This window comes from Ceratotherium simum, chromosome 6 (genome assembly GCF_057802395.1).
Source record: "Ceratotherium simum simum isolate JZ-2026a chromosome 6, ASM5780239v1, whole genome shotgun sequence".
NCBI lineage: Eukaryota > Metazoa > Chordata > Mammalia > Perissodactyla > Rhinocerotidae > Ceratotherium > Ceratotherium simum.
The window spans coordinates 23,226,427-23,253,437 of record NC_141905.1 but is presented as its reverse complement, the minus strand read 5'-3'; the positions used below and the strand labels follow the sequence as shown (position 1 = coordinate 23,253,437).

Here is a 27,011-nt window from a genome sequence, read left to right as displayed (position 1 = left end):
TGGCCTGTTTTTTGGTGTGTTTTTCCAAATCCAGCGGGGCAGGGGAGGGGGTGCAGTCTGATCTGTGTTTTATTTGCAGAGTCTCCTTCCTGATTGCCCCTTGCCTACCCATCTCTGCTTGGCAAACTCGCTCCTGCAGGTTGGATGCCATGGAGCTTTCTCTGACCCCAGCCCCTCCCTCCCGACCTTTGCCTTGTGACCCCTCCAGTAGCTACAATGACCTCTCACACTGTGGAGTTCTCCAGAGTGTGCAAAACTCTTTCACACACCATCAGACTACTGAGCAAGCCCTTGAAAGGTCCTAGTCTCATTTGCCAGATGGGAAAACAGAGGCTCAGAAGTGCGACGCCCACCCCAGCTCTTGGGCCGAGGTCAGGCCTACGTCAGGCTTGGGTGCAGACGGCAGCAGCAGAGAGTGGCACCCGGGCTTTGTTCTGGGGCAGCTTTGTGTTTTAGCATTTTGGAAGACTGGCTTTTCCCTCCTGATAAAGAGCTCCAGCCCCTGGCCCAGGAGAGGCCCCAGAGGTGCCTGGGTTGCTGAAGAGGGCCAGGTGGAATGAGTGGTCCTGCCAGCTGGAGTAGACAAGGCCCCAGCCCGGCTCCACCCTGTGGGTGACTTGGCCCAGGTCCCCCAGCCAGGCAGACTGGAGCCCGGGCTCGGTGAGTCCCGCATCAGGCAAAGGTGAGAAAGCTGCTCTGGGCCTGTAATAGCCAGCAAAGCCGGGGCGCAGTGAGAGGGCATCTCGTCGGTGCCACGACAGCTGTCCCCTGTGGCTGGCACTTTATCAAAGGCACTCAGTACACCTTTGGGGATGGTGCAGACGGCGCTGACGTGATGAAGGGTATAGACTCGGCCAGGCTTTGGCGTTTCCCAGCTCTGCCACTTCTCTCTTTGAGACTTCAGATTAGTGGCTTAACCTCTCTGTTCCTCATTTCCTCATCTGTAAAATAGGGATAATAATAGAACCTGCCTCATTAAGTCGTGAGGAATGTGATGAAGTTAGCCATAGAAATCCTTGCCTTGATGTCTGGGGCGAGGTCAGCGCTCTATCGCGTGTGGGTTGATGGTGGGCGAGCCGACGGAGGTGAGTGATGGAGCTGACCCCGAGGCCTGTGGGCACACGGGAGGGACACGGCTGCATTGTCATTTAAGAAAGGATGTAGGGGGACGGCTGGGATTGGGTTTGGGCTGAATTTGGATTTCTTATGAGGCGATCCTAAACAGCTGTTGGTCAGAGGTCTGTGGGCAGGGGCCTGGGGTGACAGCCACGCTCCCTGGCCAGCCCCTGATTTGTGGCTTCATGCTGCCAGTATGTGTACACCATCAGCTGTCAGTCCGCAGACTTCGAGGGTTGCACAGTGCAAGGCTGCTAAGACCTTGAATGCCAAGCCCAGCTCACAACAGGCCCGGCCGTGGCCATGCAGAGCTGGGATTCCAGGGTCCCCATCTGGCGTGCCTGTCAGTCTTCAGCAGCCAGCTGAGAACGCACAGCCCCTCTCCCTGCCTGGAGTTTGTTGCCTGCGGCCCAGGCCCCTCTGCCCCCACCCTCCGCAGCCTGCCCTGACCCTGCAACCCCTCCCCTAGCCTGGAGCTGGAAATAGTCTACAGCCCGCTGGTCATTCCTGCCCGAGGTGGGACGCCCCCTGGGTCAGCAGGGCGAGGCTGCTGTCCTGGAGGCCCTCAGAGCGGGACTTACATTCAAGCCTCAGTCCCGCTGCAGAACTGTTGTGTGACCTTGGACAAGTCACTGTCCCTCTCTGAGCAGTTGTTCATTGGTCTATAAAACCTGAGGTCTGGGACAGGTCAGGGGTCACAAACTGCAATGTTCTTAAGGGCCTACACAACCCAATGAAGCTGGAATTATCCCACTGTACGGATGAGGAAACTTAAAGCACAGAGAGGTTAAGAAATATACCCAGGGTCACAGAGCTATTGGTGGAGCTGGGATTCAGCCCAATTTTATCTGACACTATAATATGTGTTTTCCCCACTACATCAAGGTGTCCCTGGTAGGTTTGTGTATGTTTGCTGGGTGATCCACTCACTTCATCGGCCAGAGTGGGTTGAACACTTATGGGCTCCAGCACCAAGCTAGGCCCTGGCATCCAAAAATGAATCTGCCTTTGATAAGCTGAGTGAGCACAGCCCCGGGCTCAGGCGGCGGTCCACAGCGCAGAGTGTGCTAGATGGGTACCTTCGGCGGGTGAAGGCAGTAGGAACTGGGAGGAGCAGTTCTTCCCTGTTGCTGGAGGAGGCAGCCAGGGGAGGCTGCCTGGCGGAGGGGGCTGGATCCCTACACAGAGGAGTAGAGGAGTGGGGTCTTCCTGGGGTCTCTGCACAATGTGGTGGGGTGGGTAGGGAGTCCAGCTGGAGAGGAAGATTCTTTCAGCTACAGCTGGAAGCAGGTGCTGAGGCAGCTCCTGAGGGCCTTGAAGGCTGGGCCGCAGAGTTGGACCTTGATCCTGCAGAGAGTGGGGAGCCAAAAGAGCTGTGGAGCAGCTGCAGCTCCTCTGTGAAGGCCAGGAGGGGAGGGCTGGCCTCAGCCCACGAGCTAGGGCGAGCGTGAGGTGTGGTCCAGCCTGAGACTCACTCCTCACCCAGAGACTGTGGCAGCAGGGAGCAGCCGGGCTGGAGACGTGTGTGCTCCAGCTGGCCGGACCTCTGGGCTTCACCCGGCCCTCTGCAGCACCCAGGCACTCTGGGGCCGCTCCTGGGCCAGGGGCTGGAGCTCTTCACTAGGGGGAAAAGCCAGTCTTCCAAAATGCTGCAACGTGAAGCTGCCCAGCCTGGAGCCACCATCTGTACCCCTTCCTGACGTGGGTCTGACCTCAGCCCAGGGGTGAGGCTGGAGGGGAGACCTGGACGAACCTGTTCAGGGACGTGGTGGGGACAGAGAGGCCCAGAGACCAGCCCAGGGTCACACCGCATCATCATGGCAGGTACAGGAGGCCAGTAGGCCAGGCAGGAGGCATCCTTCTTGAGGGAAGAGGTCTGGGTCCCTCTCTGGCTCTCCCAGAGTCCGGTGGGAGCCTGGCTGGTTGTGTGTGATCGCCTGTGTAGGTGTGTGGAGCTGCACTTGCACCCCACGGACCCGACCTCAGCCACCAACAGGGCTGTCCAAGGACAGGCCGGGATTGGGTAAACTGTGCCGTGAGGGACTCCCTGGGTGTCACTCACCGTGGGTCTTCTCCCTCCTGCCGGTGTTTGCTCACCCGCCTCTCACCGGGCTCTGCAGTTTGTCTCCCTCTGGCCCATGATCCACACACTTACAGTGAGGACAGCCACACCCATGTCCTGTGTCCCAGGTCCAAACCCTTGGTGACCTTGCAGGGAGGGAGCAGACACTGCGTGGGCGTGTAAGGGTGGCATCATTATTTGAATCATAGCATCGCAGCCACCTGGGGGAGGAATGGTCTTTAGAAATCATTTGGTCCAATCCCTCATGGTTCAGATGGGGAAACTGAGGCTCAGAGATAGAATACACCCCATAGTAGCCCAGCATGGCGCTCCAGGCTTTCAGCTGTGCTCACTGCCACCCTAAACTTTTTTGGACACATGGCCAGTGTAGACACTGGCAGGGCCCCAGATCTGCAGCAGTGCTGGTGACCCAGCCAGGGGCATGGTGTTTGCAGAAAGGCAGGGCCAATCCCTGAGGGACTAGGGGCGCAGAGAGTAGGGCTGGGGAAGTTCTGGGGGTCTGTGGTGATCCACCCAGAACTGGGCCTGAAAACTGCATAGGGTGCCCTCCAACCCGGCTCTGGGAAGCCTTGTTTGTATCCCACCTTCTGTAATCGCCACTCCTGCGGAGGCCTGCTACCACCGGGGCTTTTCCTCCCTTCTGTTTACCCAGAAAGCCTGGAGATTGCAGGCCCAGAGGCCATGGCAGAGAGAATGCTCTGGAATTAGGGCCTGATTTGAAAGCTGACAAGATGCAAGGGGGTGAGGAAGCAAAGTGGACTCAGGAAACCAGGAGCCACCCATGTCTCTCATCAGCCCCCTTTGCCAAGCCATAGCAGGGTGCCCAGTGGCCTGCTGGATGCGAGGCAGCGTCTCTGGGACCTAGGACAAGTGTCTGGGGGCTCCGAGGGACTGGAGGGTCAGGGAGGGCTTCCTGGAGGAGGTGGAGCTCCAGCTGGGCCCTGAAGAATGAACATGACTGTGAACTGAAAGCATTCCAAGCAAGGAGACCGGCTAGGCCGAGACCCCGAGGCAGGCACACAGGGCAGATGAGTGGGGCTGAGAGGAGGGCTGTGACTGGGCAGTGAAAGAAATGAAGTTGGAGATGCCCCCTAGAGGCCCGATGGCAGAAGGAAGAGGAAGTTTGTACTTTGCTTCTAACTTGCTAAATGTCCCTGAGCAGATCACTGCCCCACTTCTGTGCCTCAGTTTCTCTCAGATCTCCCTGGAGCTTCAGGCACCTGGGAGCCACAGCAGGGCAGTGCCTCAGTGGAAGAGTCTGCCTTTGGGGAGGGTGTGAGGGGTGCCAGGATCCTAGGCTCCCCTGGGAGTTGGTGGGCAGTTGGTCAAGGATGCTGCTGCTGAGCCCAGGGCTACTCTCTGGCTGGGGACAGTTGACGGCAGCCTCCTGGGGTTTGCTAGGAGTCTTCCCTAGCCTGAGGGGATGGGGGATTAGGCCGCCTGGGGCAGACCCACCTGTGTGGGCTAAGGGTCTGTCTCCCAGAGTGGACTCCAGGGCTGAGAGGTTGAGGGGTAGACTGAGAGATGGACTTCCTTTCTCCTTCCTGTGACCAACTGCCTCCTTCCTTCTTTGGGGGGAGGAGGTGGCCCTCCCCAAGGCTTTAGGCCAGTTCAGAGCCTGACGGAGAGGAGGTGACTCTGAGCCATGTGTGCCAGTGCCAGGCCTGTGATCTGCTGCAGGCACTGTGGGTTCCCAGTGCCCTCCTGCAGTGCAGTCCCTCCCCAGAGCCCTGGGCTCAGCCCTGGTTGTGTTTGCTGCACCCCCACTGACCCGCAGCGGCCTCTCTCCCCCTCTCCTATCAGCAGAGTGGCCGCCACAGGCTCTTGGACTCCCAGGACCCGGGATTGCGCAAGTCCCCCCAGCAGTTTGCACAGCAGCCAGCTCAGGGCCCTTCAGCTCCAGGCTGGCCCAAGTTCCTGCTCAGGAAGCCCAGAATTCTTTTCTGGAATAAGACAGCAACCACCCCACAGCAGGAAGGGCAAGCCGCCCTCATTCAAAGCCTCTCCATGCCCCCTGACTCCTGTCACCCTCAAAATATCAGATGAGCTTAGCAGGGGCCCATTTTCTGGAGGGAGAGACTGGAGTCAGAGAAAAGAAGGCATGAAACTTGGCCTGGGTCACGCGTCCGAGGCAGGACTCCCCCAGGATTCCAGGCCCCTGGTCAAGCTCCTTTGCAGACCGAGCCAGTGTTTCCTGTTCAAGGCCGCGGGGCAGATGGGCCAGGGCTTGGGAAGCATAGGTGGAGGAAGAGAGCTCCCGGGGAGCGAGGAGCCGGAGGGCAGAGGCCTGAGTCGCTGTCTCTCCTCCTTGGCTCCAGCTGCTTTAATTGGCCAGGTCTGCCGGTGGCGCTGACATTTACCTGGTGGGGAGGAGGGCCTCCTCCCTCTTGAATCAAGATGCTAAAAATAACCGGGCCCAGCTCCCCGGGGCCCTTGCCCAGCCAGCGCCTGCCTGTCCACCTCCACGACCTTTTTCCTGGGTGCTGGAAGCTAATTGCTTTGTGAGCATGCAGCCCCTTGTGCTAAGGACTTCCTAGGGGTCGTAGCCAGGATGGTGTTACATGCTCAGCTCCTGAGACCGAAGAGGGGTCTCTGCCAGGCCTGCCTGTCCCTCAGGTATTGGGGTGATGGGCCTCTGCCTGAACCCCAGTACCTTCCCTCTTTTATCCCTGTGTGCAATTCCCTACCAGGCTGGCCACACCACCCTTGGGTGTTGAGCCCCTTCCCTGACCTGCCAGAGTTTCTCCTGGGCCACCTGTACTCTAAGGGGAGGGAGACTGTGCCCTCCTCCTCAGGGTTATTTAGGGAGCACCTCGAGTCCTGTCCGGCGCCCAACACAGACATACAAGCGGGGGCCTCCTGCCTTCATGCTGCATGTTCATCCCGTCACACAAGCAGCCAAGAGGAGCCCAGACTTGGGAGCTGGACACGTTTAAATCCAGCTGTGCCACCTCAGCACATTTCGGAGCCTCTATATTCTCATCTCTGAAATGGGCATCATAACTGACCTTGTAGTGTTGGTGTGAGAATGAAATGAGGTACCTGTGCAGAAAGTGCCCCGTCAGGAGAGCCGGGCCCCAGGCCGGGAGGAGGCCTGGGCCCTCTGTGCTTCCTTTCTCTTGCTGTGGAAATAGAGCCTGACACCTCATACATTTGGTTCGTGTGTTCGGACTGGAAGGGGAAGGTCTTGAAGACCCAGGCTGAGAACTGGGGACTCAGTCTTCCCAAAACAGGGGTCCCTTGCCCATTCCTGTGCACCTCCACCGTGGCCTGCCACACCTGCCTGCCTGTGTGTTTGTCCGGTTCTTGCCCTGGGTCAGTATGACCAGAATTGTGTTGACATTGGCCTCCACGCCCCTGGCTGTGGGGTCAGCCCCGTGGAAATGGAACTGGTTTTCTGGGCTCTGTACTTGGCCCACTGTGAGAACCCGGGCCAGTGGCTTAGCCCCTCCATGTCTCAGTTTCCTCGGCTGAAAATGGGGATAATAATGGTCCCTACCCAATAAGCATTGTGAGATGAAATTAGCACCATATGTACAGTGCTTAGAACAGAGTTGGGCACGAGGCGAGTGCTCGGTATGTTAGCTGGTCCTCGTAGTAGTAAGACTAGCAGTGGGTGGGAATACCAGTAGCCGCCTGCCGCTTGTGGACTGATTCGTGTCAGATGCTGTGTCAGACGCTAAGCAATTCACATACATTGTCTTCACATAATCTTCATGACAACCATACACAGGTGCTCTTGTAAGTTCTATGTTCCAGATGAGGAAACTAAAGCACGGAGAGGTCACACAGTCTGAAAGAGGTGGAACTGAAAACCAGAATTAAGATTCAGCCTTGCTAGGGTGACCAACTGTTTGGGTTTGCCTAACACTGTCCCGGTTTTAGCACTGAAATTTCCACATCCCAGAAGCCTCTCAGTTCCAGGCCCACCAGGACAGTCGGTCGTGCTGGCCCCCTCTAAATCCTCCACGCCACTCCTAAGCCCCCTGGACCCCCTGGACCCCCTCCTTGGCTCTGGGGTTGGTGCAGTCTGGGCTCTTGCCTGTCCTGCCCCTGCTGGGCCCCCCTCCCGCACCTCATAGATCCCTCTTCTAGCCAGATCATCCTTGCCTAACCCCCTGGCCTGGTTCCAGTCTCCCCACCCAGCTTCTTCTCTTCTCCCTCCCCTCTGCCAGCAGGAGGGGTATGGGTCATGCCTGGTGGGCTGCCCCTCGCCAGGCCTCAGTCTCCCGGTTTGCAGCGAGGGCTTTGGCCCCTTTGCTCCTGGTTTTCTAGAGACGCTCTGGAAACCTCTTCCTTAAAGGAGGGAAGGCAGAGCGAGCCCCTGCCCCCAGAGCCGGGAGAGAGTGCACTGGCCCTTCCGGGGCATTGATGGAGAGCACTACTGACAAAGGAGAAAGGTCATCAGGAGGACAGAGCGGAGTTGGTGGCGGCCTGCCGGCCAACAGTGCCCTCCCCCAAGTCAGGGCTTCCTGGGGGGAGGGGCCCAGTGCTCCTTGGGGTCCGGGTCAGTTAGTATTGACTCAGGCAACCACTGCTTCAGCGGTCTGGGGGAGATGACTGGCTCATCCTTGGCACCTCCCTCTCACTCACTCCACATCCAACAGTTGATTCGACCCCCTTACCCTCTCCGGGTCTGTGTCCCCCTCAGCACCCCCACCCTCTGCTGCTGTTCAGGTCTCACTTGCCTCTAGAGGACTGAACCCTTCCCAGCCCTCGCTGCCCTCCCTTGCTTCCCACTGTCACCAGGAATAAAGTCCAAATTCCGAAGCTGACATTAAGGTTCTTCTTGAGCTCAGGGAGGCTGCCCAGAGCTGCCGGTGTTTCCACGAGGGCTTCAGTCTGCCGTCCCCACCCTCAGACAAGGGCCAAGGCTTTCCGGCCTTCTCTCCCTGCCTGGGGGTTTCTGCCCTCAGACACGCCTTTCCAGGACTTGGCCCGCCCTTTCCCCCCAGGACCCCCGCCCTCTGGGGGAGGTGGAAGAGGTCTTGTGTGGGGGATCAGGGCACCCTCTGCCCCCAGTGCTCCAGCCTTACCCAGGCAGCAGGGCCTGTGACCAGGACGCCAGCCCAATGCATTGTCCACTCCATGCCATTCCTCAGACTCCCCCCTGAACTGCCCTGTGTGTCTCATGCCCCAGCTCCTGGAGGGGAGGAGGGCAGGAGCCGTGTGTCTCCGCAGCTCACATGGAGGCCAAGCCACAGTGAGGGCAAGAGAGGCAGTGGTTAGTACACAGGTTCTGGGGTCTGATCCCAGCTCCATCACTTACTGGCTGTGTGACGTCAGGCAGTCACTCAACCTCTCTGAGCCTCAGTGGTATCATGTGGAATGTGAGTAATAACAGCCCCTCCTCACAGGATGGTGGGATTCAATGAAGTGATACATGTTGAGGGTTTGCAGGGTCCTGGAACGTTTTAAGGGTCAATAAGGTGAGCCCCTGTCATCGTCATCATAGGGCAGGCAGGTACCACATCCATGAGATGTGGGTCCAGCTCTCCAGATGGGCTTCTCCTGGTGATTTGAATGGACCTTCCACTTCTGCCCCCTCACTGTCCCCTCTTTGTCCTTCGTTCTGCCCCAGCACTCCCCTCCCATGTCTCCCACGACCCTCGCGTTGTCTTATCTGCCTGGTCCTCCCGGCATGCCTTCAGAGCTGGGGCCAGGATTTATTGTGTTTCCCCCACAGCCCCTCACAGGTGCCTAGAGCACAGTAGGTGCCTAATAAGAGCTTGTCGGGTTGAACCGATGCTCACTGAGCCAAAGTCACCTGCGGAAACAACACAGCAATGACTAGCCGGGCCTCTGGGCCCATCCGCAGGCTGCTGAGGGGCATTTCTGAGACCAGGCATGAGCCACCTCTCACTGGGTGACACCATGTGCCACTCTGGCCTCCTCGATGCCAGGGTTTGGGGGCGGGTGGCACTGGGGCTGGGCTGCCCCCTTGGAAGGTTTTCCAAGGCTGGTGCCTCTCCCAGTTCTCTGAGCGGTCTCACTGTTTGCCTAGGTCCTTTCCCCACCCCCCACGGTTCTCTGTGAAATTGTGTTATTATATTTAAACAAATCAATTCCATTGCAGAGTTTTCCTGTCCTAATGAGTTTGCAGCACAAATGCCATTGATTTCTCACAGCCCTGAAAACCAGCTGATGAACTGCACCAGCTTGTCTTCGGAGAGGCATTTAGCAGCTCTGCGTGGCCCTCTCTGGCCCCCCCGGCCCTGCCCCCCATCACGACCCCATCCCCACCCCACCCCACATGTCGCTGCTGCCTGTAGTGGGCTGAGGTTGTGTGATGAAGGCAGATCCCCAGTGCCCGCCAGAGATGGAATGTCATCGCAAGGGGCCCGGCCCCTTGTGCTGGTGAAACAATCATAGTGGAGATTTTTATTGATTTTGGCCAAAGGCAGGAGCGCAACTTATAGAGCCGAGAAATGGTGCGGTGTGATCTTCGTCTTCCCTTACAAGTTCAGAGCCTGTCCTGAGAGTGACAGCAAGTAACAGCTCAGGCACGGTTTCCAGACCTCCATGGGGCTGCCTGGTTGCTGCCTTTTTGAGGGAAGGTTAGAGAGTTGTTCACGCTGGGTAGGGTGAAGCTTCCCTTTGTGAAATCCTTTGGAACTCTGGGGTTCAAAGTCACCGTTAAACCACTGTGCAGGACTTTGCCTTTCAGAGCACTGCCAGGAGCATGATCTTGTTTGAAATTTTTAATGACCCCAGGGCTTGGGCGGGCAGGTATTATTGCTCCCAATTTAGAGGCGGGCAGACTGAGTCAAGGGCAGGCACCGGAGCGAGGGAGGGGCTGCTGGTCCTCCGTGACCAAAGGTGCTCCAGTCCCATCTCTCTCCTCTTACTGTCAGCCTTTTTGCCACCCCTTTACCCAGTCCTGAGCCTTCTGTCTGCAGAGCCCAGGTGGTCAGCTGGAAGGGCCGAGGCGGTCATCATACAGGGGTCTCAACTCAGCTGCCTGCAGCATGCCACTCAAGCCTGTGAACTGGGCTGTGGTAAGGCAGGAGGGAGCAGGAGGGACTGCAGCAAACTGGAGACTGCCCACCCCACGTAAATCCCTAAAAGTCCTGGAGGTATAATAACCCCATGCCCATACGCTGTACAGGAGGGGACTGTGGGCCAGATCGTCACTGCCTCCCCCCATTCTAGTTCAGGCCTTTGTTTTGGGGACAAGGATGTGTAGCCTGGAGTTGGAAGTGGCTCTTCAAGGTCACAGCCCAAGGTAATGGGGTGGAGCTGGGCTGTTAGCCTAGCCCGGCAGTGCTGTTTCCCCTCCCCCAGCAGTCAGGTTTGAGGACAGGGCAGGGGACTCTGTTCTAGGGAAGACAGGCCCTCACTCTGGAGACCCAAGAGCCGCCCAGCATGCCCCCCTTCCCTCCGCCCTCAGAGCAGTCACCCTCCCTTCCTCCCCCACAGACAACCCTCCTGTCCCTGGTAATCAGGTTAGCCTCCTGCTCCATGCTCCCTCCGCTGAGCTGGACCAGCTGCCTCTAATGGCCTGTCAACCTGGCCCTCTCCCAGGCTCTGGGGATGGGGGAGGGAAGCTAAGGAAAGAACTGTGAGTGGGAAGGGGCTGCCGGACTCCCTCGATTCAGACCTTTCCACAGCTTCTAGGATTAAGTCCAAAGCCTTAACCTGGCATCCAAGACCCATCGCAATGAAGCCCTACTCATTTCTCCAGCCTCCACACCCCTGATGCACTCTTTTCTGCAATCACAGGATGCTATTCCCACCTCCCTGCCTTTCACATGCAGGTCATTTTGTTACTTCCCACCTTCTCAGAAAACTCCTATGCATCCTTCAAAACCCAACTCTTGTCTATTCCTCTGGGTTGCCTCCTCTCAGGACTCCTGCCTCTGTATGCCCACTGGTGCTCCACTGGTCTGGAACTTAATCCCTGTGTTTGGGTACATTGTTCCTGGATCTGGTTCCCCTTGAGTTCGTGGAGGAAAGGAAGCATATTCTAGAAAAATATGCCTTAGGGTGTAGCACAGAGAAGCGCTCAGTGAAGGAATAGGGCCAGCAAAGAAGGGACCAGGGGAGGGAAAGAGACAGACAGGAGTGCACAGAACAGCTGCTCCCAGCCCCTCCACACCACTCCAGCCTACTTCCTGCCAGGGAGGCCATTCCCAGCAACACATGCAGGGCCTGAAATAGACACGTGGGGGCCTTGGTGGTGCACTTTCACAGCCCAATGCTAAGCACCCCCCATTCCCTGGGCCCTGAGCTCCCTCTCCTCCCAGGGCCCTGCCCCAGCAGCCAAGACCCTTCCCCCAGGAGTGCCCAGGCCTCGCCCCTCTGTTTCTGCTAACTTTGTTTTATAAATAAACTATATAAATAGGCTCCTCTGATTCCTCGGAGCTCGCAGCGTTTAAGGACTGGGGCACTGCTGCAGGCATAATTGTACTACCGAATCCATCAGCTGCCTAATTACCATTTATTTTGCATTTATTTCTGCTAATTAAAAAGAGAGAAACTCCTAACAACTTTTACGTAAATACTATATTTGTTCTATGTAAAGATGGGATGCTAATTTGCTGGTGATTAGCTGATTATCTAATTTTATAGCTGTCACACAGGATGGCCGTGTCTCCCCTTCACATCCCAGATGCCACCCGAGGCCCCCAATCAGGTGTGGGAGGAGTGGGTCAACGGAGGCCCACATGGGTGGTTAGAGGGTCTGTCTGAGCCCCAGGGGTCACTAGCAGTACCACACACGACTGTGGTCCAGGGAGACTGCAGGTGACCCATAGAGCTGGGAAGAACCTTCAGCTCATGCACTGTTTCTGTACAGATGGAGAGACTGGGGTCCAGAGAGGTCCAGCACCCTGCAGTAAGACAGTGGTAGAGACGGACCCCTGACCCAGATGTTGAGGTCCCCCTCCAGTGCTCATCCTGCTGTATCATGTTATTGTCAGGAGGAATTTGCAGGAAGATGGCTTTATCTGCAGCTGGAGAAATATCTGGACCAAACTCCAGCCCGAGTGGAGGAACGAGGCAGCCTGGTCTGAGCCCACGGCCAAACCAAAGCTTCTGTGTGCCCTTCTGGAAACCTCCACCTCCTCCCACTTCCCCATCCTGCACGGCACTCACGGCTCCCATGGCCCCCAGCCCACACTTACCGAGGCTCTCGCTCTGGCAGCTGAGGCCGGCTTCCCCAGGACTGGCCTGCCCCCAGCCCCAGGCCTTGCACATGTGGACTACCGGGACATGTGTGAGGGTCTGAATTTCAAATCTTTAACATTATTCGAAAAAAATATGATTAATATATCACACATGATTTCACAGACGATATTGCTTTAGGTGAGGCTAAGTAAAAAGTGATTGGTTCCAGGTGATTTGAATAACAATACGTAAATAATTTAGATGGAGTGTAGATATGGCTTAAAGTATCTAGTAACTGAAGTTAAGGACACACTCAGGGAGGGTCTGAGAACACCAGGTCAGGAGGCTAGGCAGCTGAGGCCAGGGTCAGCAGCAGGGACCTGAGGACAGGGTTGGCCCATCCTGGCCTGCAGGCCACCACTGCCCCAGCCCACGCTGGCCAACATTGCCCCTGGATGGTGCCCTTCTCCCCAACCCTGCAGTCAGTGGGCATTAGCCCACCACAGAGGGATCACTGGCCCTGAGGCAGTTTAAATGGGACTTTGTGTCAGAGAGGCCAGGAGGTCCAACTCTGCTCCATTTCCCACCAAGTGACCAGATCTGAGACTTCCTGGAGAGTCCCTGGCTGACTGGCTCGGTAGGCAATGGTGGGCAAGACCCTAGCTAGGCCTCTGCTCTCCTTCTTCATGGACAGTCTGAAAACAGCCGGTTCTGGACATAAAAGGAGAATGGCTTTGACTAGGCCAGGGGTCATCTGGGCAGCCAGAGAGGTCAGTGACAGGGTTCTAGTCCTGCTGCTTTCTAGAGCCTCAGTATCCCCCTCTGTAAGGTGAGAGATGGTTGTGCTTTCCTCCCAGGCTTGCTGAAAGGATGCTGAGAGCCGTGTGCGAAGCACCCCTCAGGGAAGCACTCGGTGCAGCTGGTGGTGAGCCCGATCCCGGCTCAGGGCCCCCCTCCGCCACCCACCCGCCGCCACAGTGTCTGTGCGAGGTGACCCCACCGCCGCCAGAGATCTCCTGCTCATCTGCCCTTTTATCGCTCTGCACACAATCAGGGGAAGCCTGGAAGGCCGCAGGGGGGCGGGCAGATGGAAAACAAAGACAGAGAACAAAGGCCCTGCTCCTAGGAGGCCAAAAGGCAGGGGCCTCCTCCCTCCACCGCCTGGCCAGCCTGTCCCCCCAGCGCCAGGCCTTGGCCACCCTCAGGCTGCAGGCGCCCCGCCCCACCCCACAGAGACCAGCCTCAGACCTCGCCTGGGGTCACCACTCGCTGGGTGACTCTTGGGAAGCCACTTCTCTCCAAGCCACCTTTTTCTTATCTGTAAGATGAGGGCGTTGGACAGCACGCCCTGTGACTTTCAGAAACCCTGACCCCGCCCCGCCAGGGTCTCTTTGGGGCGGGCCCAACCTATCTCTAGGACACCCCCTAGCCCCAGAAAGTCGAGATGGTGTCCACTTCTGCCCACAGAGAGGACTCCAGCATGCCCCGGGCAGAGTGAGGGAAGCAGGAGGCCCCTGTTGACTGCCGAGATCTTGGGGCTGGGCGCGTGGGCATCTGTGTGGAATGAATGAATGGTTTAATCAGAGGGGCTTAACTCAGTGTCGGCCCTTGGTCGCTGCTGCTATTGGAGCCTCTGAGGGAAGGAAAACTCGCCTGGTCCCTCCAAAGGGCAGTAGTTGAGGGCTCATCACAGCACCAATGCCAGGCTATCTGAGTTCACATCCCAGCTGTGTGACCTTGGGCTGGCTTCTTAACTTTTCTGTGTCCTCACCTGTTAAAATGGGTATAGTACCTACCTCATAGGTTGTGGTGAGGTTAAATGAGTTAATTCACATAAAGTACTTAGAACGGTACCAGATAAAGGTCTGGTAATGTTAGGTAGTATTATTATCATCAGTTTCATCACTGTTATTGATTAGAGGTGGACTTACTGGGAAACTCATGAAGCTGCGGCCTCCAGGCCCCTCCCCTGCACCGCCAGGTGAAGGGGGGAGTTTTCCTGGCAGCTGTGTTCCAGGTAGGGAAGGGCAGCAGGTTGCCGTCAGGAGCATTTCTGTGTAAGCATTTCTGGTAAATTTTCAAAGGGGCCTGGATTCCTAAGGCTCTAGGAATTTGTTGTCATTTCTTTTCTTATTCTAAATACGTATTTATAATTTTATACATATATCTAAAGAGGATCTCCAAAATAGTATAAACCTGGGGCCCTGCACACCTGGACCACCCCCTGCTTATTTCTGTTAGCATATTGTTTCTGGGGCCCGCTCCATGCTCCCCACCTCGTGGGCCCAGCAGGAGGATGGCCCGGGCCTCGGGACTGGGGGGACCCAACTTCTCATCCTGTAGAAAGCCATGTATGTGCAGGCTCCCTCTGAGCACCCCAGACTGTGGTCCATACCTCACAGCCCAGGCTGAGGAGCCCTGAGGAGGGCAGTCGGGGAGAATGGGAGCCTCAGGGAAGGTCTCCTGAAGGAAAGCCCGGATGTGCAGTGCAGAGGCCGGTGCCCCTGGGCCGAGTGCCCCTGCACTACAGGCTGGAGCCCCCACCTCATGTGTGTGCCCTGGTGGGCAGGCACAAGGGGCGGTTGGGGCTGTGGGAAGCAGGTTGCTGAGTTGGAACAGTTGCCCCTGAGGCTGTCACCAGGGTGGCTGGCTGTGTGCCAAGCACCAGTTTACTGCCAAGTGGAGGCTCAGGATGGCCCCTGCCCTCTGAGAGTTCTCGAGGTAGGTGGAACCACAAAATTTGCACCTGGAAGTGCGAGGAGTAGGCAGAGGGAGGCAGTATTAGACCCTTTCTCAGCAGGCATCTCAGAGAGAGGAGGTGAGAGAGCCTAGAGGTCCTGAGGGCTGGACCCTCGGGAGGGCCTCCTGGAGGATGAGCCCTTGCCTGGGGAGGCCCCCAGGGAGTGGGCGCCGTGGGCCCTGGCGCCTCCACCGGCAGCAGGGCCTCTCAGCCCGGTCCCTGACAGGGACATTTATAACTCACAGCTGTGCGGTCCTGGGCCCAACTGACAGTGGTAAACCGATCTGGCTTCAGGAAGTCGCGTCCCGGGGCCACTCCCCACCCCGACCCCACACTCTCCTTCACCTCCTGACACCCACATCCTGTTCTCAGTGGGAGGGGGGGGCAGCCAGGGCACAGGGCCAGGGGCCCAGCCGGGGTCTCCAACCTGTGGGCAGAGCGGGAGAGGACAGAGAGGCTCAGGGAGGCCCAAGAGCTGTGAGGTGGGGCCTTCCAGATCATCAAGGTCTACCTCTCGAGGCCCACCCAGGGAGACCGAGGCCCCGAGAGCGCCCAAGGCCACCCTAAGAGCCCACAGGAGCCGAGGACCAAGAGCTCAGGTTGTGGGGCTCAGGGGTGCATTCTGTGCTTCCAAATCTAACCAGAGCGGGGATTACACTTCTCGCCCCTGCTGACCAGCTCCAGCCTGGGGGAGCCCGGTGGAAAGGGGCAGAGGTGGACCAGTGGCCTCAGAGAATCCTGGGAAAAGATGCCATCTTGGACCCTGGGCCTCCGCATGGCCTGCAGCCCTCCACTGGGACACCCCATCCTGCAACCAAATTCCTCACAAGGCCTTGTGCCCATCCACCTAGATTCTCACAGTAAAGTTCACATTTGGGGAAAGACATGGTCTCACCCAGTGCTTGGAGGAAAGGACGGTACTGAGAGCTTGCAGCACACCATGACTTTGACTCCTTACCTCCCTCGGCCTTATTTGCTACCGGATTCTTGGGCCCTGTCAGCCAGCCACCTCTCCCTGTGGCTCTGTTTCTCCTGCCGTACAAGGAAAGGGTTGAAAAACAATAGTGGAGTTTGCGAAAGCTTGGCCCACGTAACTCCGGTAACCTGTGACAAGATTCTAGAATTAGATCGTACTCCAAAGAACATATATTTTGGTTTCATTAGTTATAGACTTATTAAGGTGTATTAGGAGTATATAACTAGCATATCAAATCAGTTATTTCACAGATATGATCACTTTGGACAAGGCCAGATTTATTGGAGCTGAAAACAGTGAGATGAAGTAAGTGTAAATATTAATTAAGCATCATACAGATAGGACTCAGCTAGGACCAAGAATCGTGAAGGGCATAGGAGAAGGCCTGAAGTTTGGGGAACACAAAATAAATAATCACTAGGGCTCTTCTCTGCTTTAAATTCTGTTTCTGGGCCACCTGTGTCAGTTTTACGCAAAACATCCAGCCTTACACGCAGAAGGGGACACGGGGGTAGGGGAGTGAGGAGGTGCTCGCTCATAAAATGGCTCCAAGGGTTGCTCACAGATCTGGTGAGCAATTCATAATGAGGAAAGAATTCAGGCAGGGGTCAAAGAGTGTCTTTGGAAGTGGCTGCCGGCCGGCCGTGTGAGATAATTCCCCGCAGCCAGGCACGGCTCGGAGAGGAGGACGCTGCGAGGGCCAGTAGGCCCAGCTAAAAATACCCCCGACAGCTTCTCTCTGTCGCCCTGCCTGGGGGCTGCACAGGAAGGCCATGGCTTTCTGCTTTTCTCACCAGGAGGAAAAAGATGACAACACAAAGCCCCCAAGCCCCAGAAGAAACAGAACTTACATAGAGTTTTAAATTTTTTAAAAATCCCACTAGGAGGAGTTGGCTGGCTTGCTGGAGTGTTGCAGGGTACGGAAGACAGCCGGCTCTGATAAATCAGGCATCCCGGGCGTGCTTAAGTGGCCCAAGAGGGTGCCAAGATTAGCCCGGCATGGGGGACAGAGATGGGAGGGAGTGGACTGCTGTCTGAGTCCCTGGCCGCTCACACACGTGTCCTGTCTCTCTCCCTGTGTACCCAGGACGAGGAGGAGGAGGAGGAGGCCTGTTGGGGTCAAACCAATGCTTCGAGGGCTGTGAGGAGAAGAGCCGCTGTCCATCACTCTGCTGCCAGACCTAGAAAGGTAACCCCAGACCCCCGACTCCCTGATGCCCAGGCCACACTGCTGCCTTCACCTGAAACCTGGCTGGGGCGAGGTCAGGCAGCCGGGTGGTGACAGGGGGGCTAGAGCCAAGGATTGTCAGCCTTTTCTTGACTGGGTGTCCCTCTAACTCCATGTGTGTGTCCAGCACAAAATGCTTCTGGGCTTCAGTTTGTCCATCTCTGAAATGGGTGCCCCACTTAACTCCAGTCCTCAAGGATTCAGGGACTCAGTGGGGCCTGATTGTATTTGCAGTTAAGCCATGTTAGCAGCCCAGCTCAGTTTGAACTCTGGGGGCACAGCCAGGGGTCCTAGCCCCTATGGATGTAGCGTTAGGGTCACAAGGTCAGCAGAGCCAGACAGGGCTTGAGAGGAGAGGGTTTTCTGAGGCGGACCTGGCCTGAGATGTGTCTCACTGGAGATGTGGCAGTGGTCTCCTTGGTGGCAGTATTTGAAACTCCGCAGTGATCTCCCTGGCAGCTCTGGGCAAGAATTATTATCTTCATTTTTAGACCATGATACCAAAGCACACGGAAGGTAATGGGCCTGCCAGGGGTCCCACAGCAAGCTCCAGCCAACGAGAGCAGCTCGGCTTTATCCTATTTGCCACATCAGTTTCTACACTTTTACTACACTGCACTGGTCCGGCCCATCCTCCCCAGGGAAGTCCCGCTGTTGAGCCCAAGCAGACACCTGTGTTTATTGTGTGCCCGTGGTGGGACCTCTCCATCCATCCATCCACCCATCATCCATCCACTCACCTATCCATCTGTCCATCTGTCCATCCTCCCACCCAACCATCCTTCTTTTTTTTTTTTTTTTGTGAGGAAGATCAGCCCTGAGCTAACATCCATGCTAATCCTCCTCTTTTTTGCTGAGGAAGACCGGCTCTGAGCTAACATCTATTGCCAATCCTCCTCCTTTTTTTTTTTTTCCCTTTTTCTCCCCAAAGCCCCAGTAGATAGTTGTATGTCATAGTTGCACATCCTTCTAGTTGCTGTACGTGGGACACGGCCTCAGCATGTCTGGAGAAGCGGTGCGTTGGTGCGCACCCGGGATCCGAACCCGGGCCACCAGTAGCGGAGCATGCGCACTTAACCACTAAGCCATGGGGCTGGCCCCCAACCATCCTTCTAATCACTCATCCATCCATCTGTCTACTCGTCTCTCCATCCACCCATTCATCCAACCATCCATTTACCCATTATTTCACATATCAAACACTCACTGACTCTTGCACCAGGCCAGGCCTGCATGAAGGGCTGGGAAAATGGAGCAGATCCAGCCCTGCCCTGAGATGGTGCGATCTGCGATGGAGGCAGACACATCATCCCAGAATTAGGCCCAGTTCTATAAGTTCAGTGCTCAAGACTTGTGTAGTGTCTGTCACTGCATGGGGAGGGGAGAAAGGACCACATGCTAGTTCTGCAGGTAGGCATTCAGGGAAGGCTTCCCAGAGGAAGCAGCATTATTCATTTCTTCATGCCCTAAATGTTTATTGAGAAAGTCTCCGTGCCAGGAACTGCTTGATGTTTGGAGATACAGCAGAAAATTAAACAGACAAAACTCCCTTTCCTCGTGGTGCTTACATTCTCATGAGGAGACGTGGACAATAAATTTCTAAAATGTGAATATATAATATGTCAAGTGATGCTAAGTTTAGGAAGGGAAATTAATCTGGGTAAAGGAACAGAGTCTGCAGGGTAGAGTAAAGTGTTGTCTGACAAAGGATGGCCAAGGAAGGCCTCTGACAAGAAAGCATTTGAACAGAGACCTGAATGCAAGGAGGGGTGAGCTGGGGTGCACTTGGCGTGTTAAGGAAGTGGCAGGGAAGCCGTGCAGCTGGAGTGAAGTGAGGGGCAGGAGGGAAATCAGAGCAATCTGGGAGGGCTCACGTGTGTAGGTGGGAAGAGTGGAGCAGGGAGGTGGCTGGGAAGCTGGTGCTCACCTCTAGCTGGGGGTGGTGGTGGCCTGGACGAGAGGCTGCAGGGGAAGCCATCAAAGTCTGCACGTATTTCAAAGACCTTGCAGACCGGCTTGTCGGTGGCTTAGAGGTGGAGAGTGCGAGAAGGGGAGGACAGTCCAGGAAGGCTTGGGTTTGGGACAGGAGGCACTGGTAGTACAGAGGTGGTCATTTACTCAGCCAGGGATGACGCCGGGGGAGGGCTGGAGGAAGCCGAGGTATTGGACGTAAGTTTGAGATGCCTTGAGACATCCAGGTGGAAAGGTTGAGCAGACAGCTGGATCCGTGAGTCTGGGAGACAGCGAGAGGTCCCGACTGGAGGTGCAAATGTGGGGGCTGTCGTGTATTGATGGTGTTGTAAGCCATGAGGCTGACGAGGTCACCTCGGAAGCCAGTGGAGATAGAGCAGATCGGAGCCTGAGTCTGAGTGACGGGGCATCCACCCCGAGAGGGAGGGAAGACAGGGTGAGGTCAGTAAAGGGGAAGGTGTAGCCAAGGGGGAGGAGGAGGACTGAGGGCAGGCTCTCAATGGACGAGGAAGATTTTTCTGGGCACAGCAGGGAAAGGGCACTCCGGGCAGAGGGAACAGCATAACAAAGGCTCAGAGGCCTCAGTCAATAAGCCTTATGTGGATGGGGTGCTGGAGAGGGAAGAGGGACCAGAGCAGCTTCCCCTCCACTCCTGGCCACACAGAGGCCAGGGCCCACGGGTGTCTGTCTGGGCAGTGGAGGGGCCATGTCTGGGGGCCCTCCCTGTCACCCTGGCCGGCACTCCCTGGCCTCAGCCGAGCCTCCTGCCCCGATGCCTACTCACTTTGTACTTTCATTTGAGAAGCCTCGCCTACTCCTGCCCTCCCACCTCCCCTTTGGGGCTCCTGGGCCCATGAGACCTCCCCCTTGCCTGGGGTACTTGTCTGAAAACAGGGCTCGAGGCACTGCCCACAGGGGGAAGGGCACCCAACAGCTTCCTACTGAATCCCTAAGCACTGCCTGGATCCCCTATCTTAAAAGAAACCTAGGAACTTCTGGACTACGAGTGCGTGTCACAGCTGCCACTCAGGCTTAGCAGTTAGAGCAGAGGAGCACTCTGCCTCTGGTGGGTGCGTGTGTGCTGTTGGGGGTTGGACCTCCACCCACGTGCGTCTGTGATGTTTCACACTGAGCACTCAGCAGAGAGAATGGTCAGGGGCGGCTGCAGAGAGGAGCCACGGCCCCGAAGGAGCACTGAGGCTGGGCAGGTTCTCAGCGTGGTACTGGATGGGAGGTAGGGGGAGAGCGTGTGGCCGGCCAGGGGGCTGTCGGGGCACCGTGCAGCCCATCTGCCCAAGGACGTGCAGCCTGATGTGACTGGGATGTGGCCAAGGCTCGGGAGACTGCCCCCAGCTGAGAATAAGATGGAGTTGGGTAGGGACTTGGTGATCCCCATGTTTCTCGGGGAGATGCCCTCTGACTCTGCTTCGGGGACTGGGGGAGCCATGGGAAGCCACTCTGATGATGCACAGCCCTGTGGCAGGTCGGTGGCAGGAGGCTGCGGGTAATCGAACGAGTGTGCCAGGCCTATGGGATGAGTAATCCTGTGCCTTTAGACTCACTTTTCTCTAAGCCTGTCCCTACCCAATCTCTCCTTAAATCCTTCCACTGCCTGGGTGACGTCGGGTGGGAGTGGACTGACCTCCATGAACAGATGGATAAACCAGGGTGGGAGAGGAAGAAGCTTGCGTGATGCCACAGCTAATAAGTGGTAGAGCAGAGCTTGGAACCCAGTCCGTCTGAACTGCAAACCCACGCTCTTACCGCTGCCCTCTACCACCTCCTGGGCACTCCTAGAATATCCAGACTCGCAGGCACCTTCATGTAAACCACCTCTCCAACTTCCTCATTTTGCAGATGAGGAGGAAACAGGCCCAGAGAAGGTAAGACACTTGCCCAGGGCCACACAGCAAGTCAAGGGCAAAACCTGCAGCAGAATTGGATCTGGCCCACTGTGTCCACCACCCTCACCCCCAATTGGCAGGTGCACAGATCCCGTCCTGGACCCTGCCCACTTCCTCTTGGAGCGCCCGCGCCTCCTGTCCTCCAGCAGCCTTTGGCACTGGCTCCCGTTGAAGGCACCCAGTTCCCCATCAGAAGGCTCCATTGTGCCTATTGTTGAAATATAGATTACTAATGAAATGCCTTTTCATTGCCTTCCCAGTGAATAGTTTCCGTGTAAAGTTAATTTGCAGTGTTATGTAAATTCTGTTTAACTTCAATCAAGTTTCTAATTATGTTTTTACCGCAGTAATTCCCATTTGGTTTGTCATCTCCTGTTAGGTATTTAATGTTCGGTGAGCGGGTTTGCTTTCCCTCATCGCTCGGTTTTCTGGGGCCCTCTCCCTCCCAGGCCCCCTGTCTGCCTTTCTGTCTTTCTCCTCCTCCTGCTCCCTCCACCCCTGCCCCCTCCCTGTGGTCATGGCCCACGTGTCCGTGTTGTCGTCCCCCGCTCCCCTCCTTTCTTCTTCCTTCGGCAGGCAGCGCGGCAGTGGCGGCAGAGCCGGCCTCCTCTTCTCACCTGCTCCCCCTTTCCCTTCTATTTTCCTCTGCTCTATCTGGCTTTGTGTGTCCCACCCCCACCCCCGGCTTGCTTCTTCTTCTCCTCTCTCTCTCCCCCCACCTTGGTTGCCGTCTCTCCCATCTTTCTGCTCTCTGTTTCCCCATCACTCCCTCTCTCTCTTGCTCTCACTCTATTTCTGTTCCTTCTGGGTCGTTCTGTGCCCTCTCTACCTGCACTCTGGGTCTCTCTGGGCTCTCTGTCTCCTTCTGTCCCTGTTTGTACCCCACGTTCTCCCCTTCCCCATGCGCCCCCCCATTCATCTCCCTCTCCCTTCTACCCTAGAGACCTTCACAGAAGCTGTGTGGAGGGGCTGCTTCCGCGGGCACCTGGGACAGACGGAGGATGAGGTGGGGTGGCGGGTATGCATCCCTGGAGCGCCCAGGGCCTGGCTCTCATAAACCTTGTCATGAGCTTTGTAGAGGACGGGCCTAGCCCAGCACTGGGGACTCAGCCCCCGGAACGGTGGCTACTGGTTAAGAACATGGACGCTGGAGGTGGACTCTCTGGGTGCAGACCCCAATTCACCCCCTACTAACTGTGTGACCTTCAGGCTGCTAATCCCGCATCTGTGAAGTGGGGTGACAACATTACCTACCTCATGGTGTGGTTGTGAGGATTCAGTGAGATAACATATGGAGAAGGGCTTAGCAAGGGGGCCTGGCTGGAACTGGCTTTTATTTGAGAACTCTCGGCCACACCGCTCATTTCTCTGAGGTGCCTCTGCAGTGGGTTTCTGTGCTGCTAGGGTCGTGGAGGTCAGGCTTGAGGCCAGGGCAGGGTGGAAGCCAGCCGCAGACCCCCATAGAGCTAGTGGTGGTCCCCCTCGCCCAGAGCCAGGTCTCAGCCCTGCCTGTCAACAGATGTGGCCTCTTTCTCCCTTAGTGGGCTGGTCTCAGGGCTGTGAGGACAGGCCTGTGAGGACAGGCTGCCATTCTCGGGGACCCTCTGAGGCAGCGACCCCCCCCCAAAGCTGCAAGAGCCCTCAAGACCCAGGTCCACAGACCTTTCCCAAACAACAGACCAAAGGCAGGGCCGCTCCTGCCGAGTCAGACTAGACACCCCTTTCTCCCTCCCTTTCTCATCCTCTGGATGCCACTGCCGGATACGAGGCCTTGACAGGTCTGTCACTCCAAGACTCCTCTCGGAGCCTGGGCTCCCCTCCTGCCCCACAGCGGAGCGCTGGGCTTGGGGATTCTCCGGCCATGGTTTCCCAGCAGGCATCTGCCCTCTGAGTGGGAAGGGAGGAAGGAAAACACCAGACAGAGGCCTGGCCGGGCGCATGCTCCTCCCTCTCCTCCTCCCCGCTTCCTCCCCCGACTCTGCTCTTCCCATCCAACGTGTTCCTGGCGCGTCCAGGAAGCAGAAAACAAGTGTTTGGAGAAGGCATTCTTCTGGGTGAAGAAAGGCAGGCCAGGTCACTCGTCCTTCAGAGACACGGAAACCTGAGCCGGCCCTGTCCCTGCCCTGCTGGGCCACATGACCACCTGAGCCACCGTGAGGGGCCGTGTGTGTGTGTGTGTGTGTGTGTGTGTGTGTGTGTGTGTGTCCCTCATCCAGGAAACCTTAGCCAGTCACGTGGCCGCTTTCCCTGTTGGTCTAAGTAAGCAGTTCAGGCCGGCTACAGCCAGGAGGCCGAGACATGGATGGGGGAGGGGGGCACACTGGCATGAGCGGTGCATAGAAGAATCACTGGGGGCAGAGGGCAGCCCTGAGCCAAGTCCTGGAGTTCTTGGGTTGTTGGGCCTCTGGATTTGGCGTGGGGAGGCCTGGCCTCAGGAATGGCCCTGCTTCTGCTCCCTTGTCCTCCCTGGACCTCCCCCACCTCCATCTGTCAAGAAAAGGTATTGGGCTTGCTGACTACAGACACCACTCCCTAGCCCTGAAACGGAGAGGGCAGGCCTCCTGTGTCCCAGGAGGAGCTCGAAAGGCAGAGCCCCAGCCAGAGAGAGGGCACATGTGGACGCAGCCATTGTCTGTGGTGCCCCCTGAAACGTGCCACTAAGTCCTGGCCCCTCGACAAGAGAGCCCAAGTCAAGCCTTCCCACATGCATCCAGCAGGCCACTGATTAATTCAATAAATAGGTGTTAAGCACCTACTGTGTGCCAGGACCTGGGGTGGGCGGGGAGTAGGGTTGTCAGAACACAGGTCTTCTGGCACCTCTGTGGAACCCCAACAGCTGTAACATATTCTCCTCCTGTTGGATGGGCAGAATCACTTTTCGTTACAAAGACTGTGCTCTTGTCACAAGGCAGCCATGTCACCCCCACTGCCATTCCAGGAGGATGAAACCCCAGTGCTGGGCAGGGGACAATGGGCAAGGTGAGAGATGTTGCTGAGTCCTTCATGGAGTAAGCAGCTGGGGCGAGGGTCCCCTTCCTCCAGAGAGGTGGGAGCTGGAGCAGGGCTTCCAGAGCAGATGTGGGAAGAGTGCAAAGGCCCTGAGCCCTGGACATCTGGGGGCCTTCTCTGAGCCCACTGGGCAGCAGAGCCCCGGAGGAAATGGCAGCCACGGAATGTGCCTGAGCGGGGCCCCCATCGGCCTTCCTCCAGGTTTACCTGGCTTACACAGTGTGCCTTAGCGATAGAGGGTGCAGGGCCCCCCTTGGCCTTCCTCCAGGTTTACCTGGCTTACACGGTGTGCCTTAGCGATAGAGGGTGCAGGGCCCCCCTCGGCCTTCCTCCAGGATTACCTGGCCTGCGCAGTGTGCCTTAGCAATAGAGGGCACAGTCCCCTGGGCCCTGGAGGAGAAGGAGGGCCTTTGGGCCCTTTGGAGGTGGTGGCCTCTGGGCGCTGTGCTTTTAAGAACCCAACTGCGTCCATGTGTCTGTTTGTCCCCCTTCCTTCCCTCTCTCCTTTCCTCTCTCCTTTCCTTGACAAACATTTCCTGGCAGCCAAGTCTGTGTCCGGCCTGTGCTCAGTAAAAGACACATTCCCAGTTCTGGAAATGCTCACTGCCAAGCCAGCGTCAGGCAGCGTCTCAGGGTGGGCTGAGGGTCCAGGAGAGAGGCAGCCACTGGGTGGGGATCAGGGTGCAGCTGGCCCCCCAGGGTGCCCTGGGTTCTGGGGAAGCTTAGGCATACTTTCCCTGGATAGGCTGTTAGCCAAGCCCAGCTGATGCCGGGGATGAGGGGCCCAGAGAGCTGACATCAGGGCTACACACAGCATTGTCAGACCTCGTCTCTGTTGTGGTAGAATTTGGGGGTGTGTAACCTAGCAGGGTCCCACGGGATCATGAGCTCAAGGCCATTCTGTTACAGCTGGAAAGCTCCTATCCAAAAAAGAAGTGGAAGTGGGGTGGCCAGTGGCCGAGCTGGTGACACAGGCCAGCCATCCTGCCACCCAGGACTGAATGTGGATTCTGGGCAGGGGTGGTTATAAAACTACTAGGCTAGAGTCCCAGAATGCCGCCTAGGCCTGTATGTCCCCGGCCTCGGCTTGCATGCCCCCAGGGTCAGGAGACTCATTACTGCCCCATGGCCGTCTCAGTAACTCTTCCTGGTAACTTGTGCCCTGGCTGCCCACCAGGCTGAAGTCTGGCTTCTTTCTTCCACCCTGCTCACCCCAGGCCGACAGACCTTAGGCCTTTCACCTCCCTGACCGAGTCCCGCCCGAGCTTCGCTCCCTCCAGGCAGAGCATCAAGCTGGACCCGCAGGCAGCCCTATCAGGGCCTGTTTGATTGGAGTAGTGTGGACAAGTCGTCAGTGTCCTGTGCTGGGCAGCTGGAGTGTGGCCAAAGTCAACTCCTGCCCCAGCGAGCAGACCGACCTGCCCCGCACAGACCTGGTGAGCTCCTGGGGCTGCCCACGGTGAAGGCGGGAGACTTGGATCCCAGCTCTGTCCGTCCCAGGGGCAATCCCAGGGCCCCAGTCTGGCCCAAGCCACCTCCCATCCATGACCGCCCCCAACACTCTGTCCGAGGCAGGCCCCTGGCTGGCTGGGCGGAGCCCTCGCCTCTCTGGCCTCTTTGCTATCTGAGTGGCCCATTTGCCGAGCAGCCTTGAGAGAGACCTGCGACGCTGCGGCCTTCCACAGCCTGTGCCCTGGGAAACCAGGAGGGTGGGGGACGGGGTCTGAGGGCCTTTGTTCAAACCTCTTCCCCCTCACTGGGCCAGGCCACCAACCTCTCCACTCCTGCCACCTCCCTTCCTGTGGACCGGTGAGTCTCCTGCCCCGGAGGCACAGGGAATGAGTTGGGTTCACCTGGAGGCCATGTGGCCCTGCAGCCTCTAGGCTGAGCTCCTATCCCACCCAGACTTCTGACACTTCTAAGGACCCAGGCAGGTCAAGCTGGGAGTGGGGTGAAGGGTCTTACTCTGGGTGCTGTGCCTATGTTTTGACATCACGTTGTCCCCAGTGTGGGGGCTGCACTGCCCAGCTGGGAAGCCACGCCTTATGTGGAAGGTGCCATACTGCCCCTCATCCTTGACCACTAGGAAGTTCTGCCCTTGAGGCCTGAAATCCGTCCCTCTTCAGCTTCTCCCTTTGTCCTGGTCTCTTCGACATGGCTTCTTGGAAGTGACTCTGCCCTCCTGGCCAGAGTCGGGGAAGACAGTGATCCCGTCCCCAGGGAGGGGCTGATTCTTACAGCCCCTGCTCAGCTGTGCTTGAAGTTGTGAGCTCCTAGGAAGAAAACCCAGTGGTGCTTTTGTCAAGGCCTCTTGCTGGAAAACAAATAGCTGAGGGTCTAGAGATCAGAGGCCAAAGGTCACTGAGCAGGCCAGGGCAGCCAGCCACTCCTGCCCCAGAAAACTTTGGCGCTTTTGAGGAGGCCTGCACGGGGCCCAGCCTTTCTCCTGGGCTGGGTGGGGCCAGTGGGACAGGAAGCCAGGGCAGGCCTGGAGGATGGGACTCAGGGTGGCCTGGGCCTGAGCCAGGGATGAGGTGAAACTCAGCCCTGGCCTGGCCCCAGGGCCACAGCCACACAGGTCACCCACCCAACAGGAAACCCTGCCCATCACCCCTTCGCCCCCCAACCCTGTGTTTCCCGCGGGTGGTGCTTCTACTATTTCCCGTGGGAGCTGCTGCCAGGAATCGTACCCTCTTGAGAAAGGAAGCTGGACCTCAGGCTCTTGGGCTGCCCTGCCTCTGACCTGTTCTGACCCCTCCCAGAGCCTCCCGTCGGTGGAAGCTCTGGACCCACGCCCATCCCTCACCCCACACATGCTGATGACTTATCTTCTCCCAGACAGTCAGTCACCTTTAGGGGCCTGGCAAGAGAAGCCT

The 27,011-nt window shown here is 57.3% G+C and overlaps 1 protein-coding gene across 5 annotated transcripts in view; it reads left to right on the top strand.

The window, feature by feature from the left end:
• The window catches only part of ZMIZ1 (zinc finger MIZ-type containing 1), a 236,979-nt gene that overhangs the window by 48,916 nt on the left and 161,052 nt on the right, over positions 1–27,011 (top strand). For all 5 annotated transcript variants that reach the window (XM_087431979.1, XM_087431980.1, XM_087431981.1 and 2 more), the window contains one exon: positions 17,111–17,212. The gene's annotated coding sequence lies outside the window, so the exon portion shown is untranslated. The remainder of the gene's footprint in view (positions 1–17,110; positions 17,213–27,011) is intronic.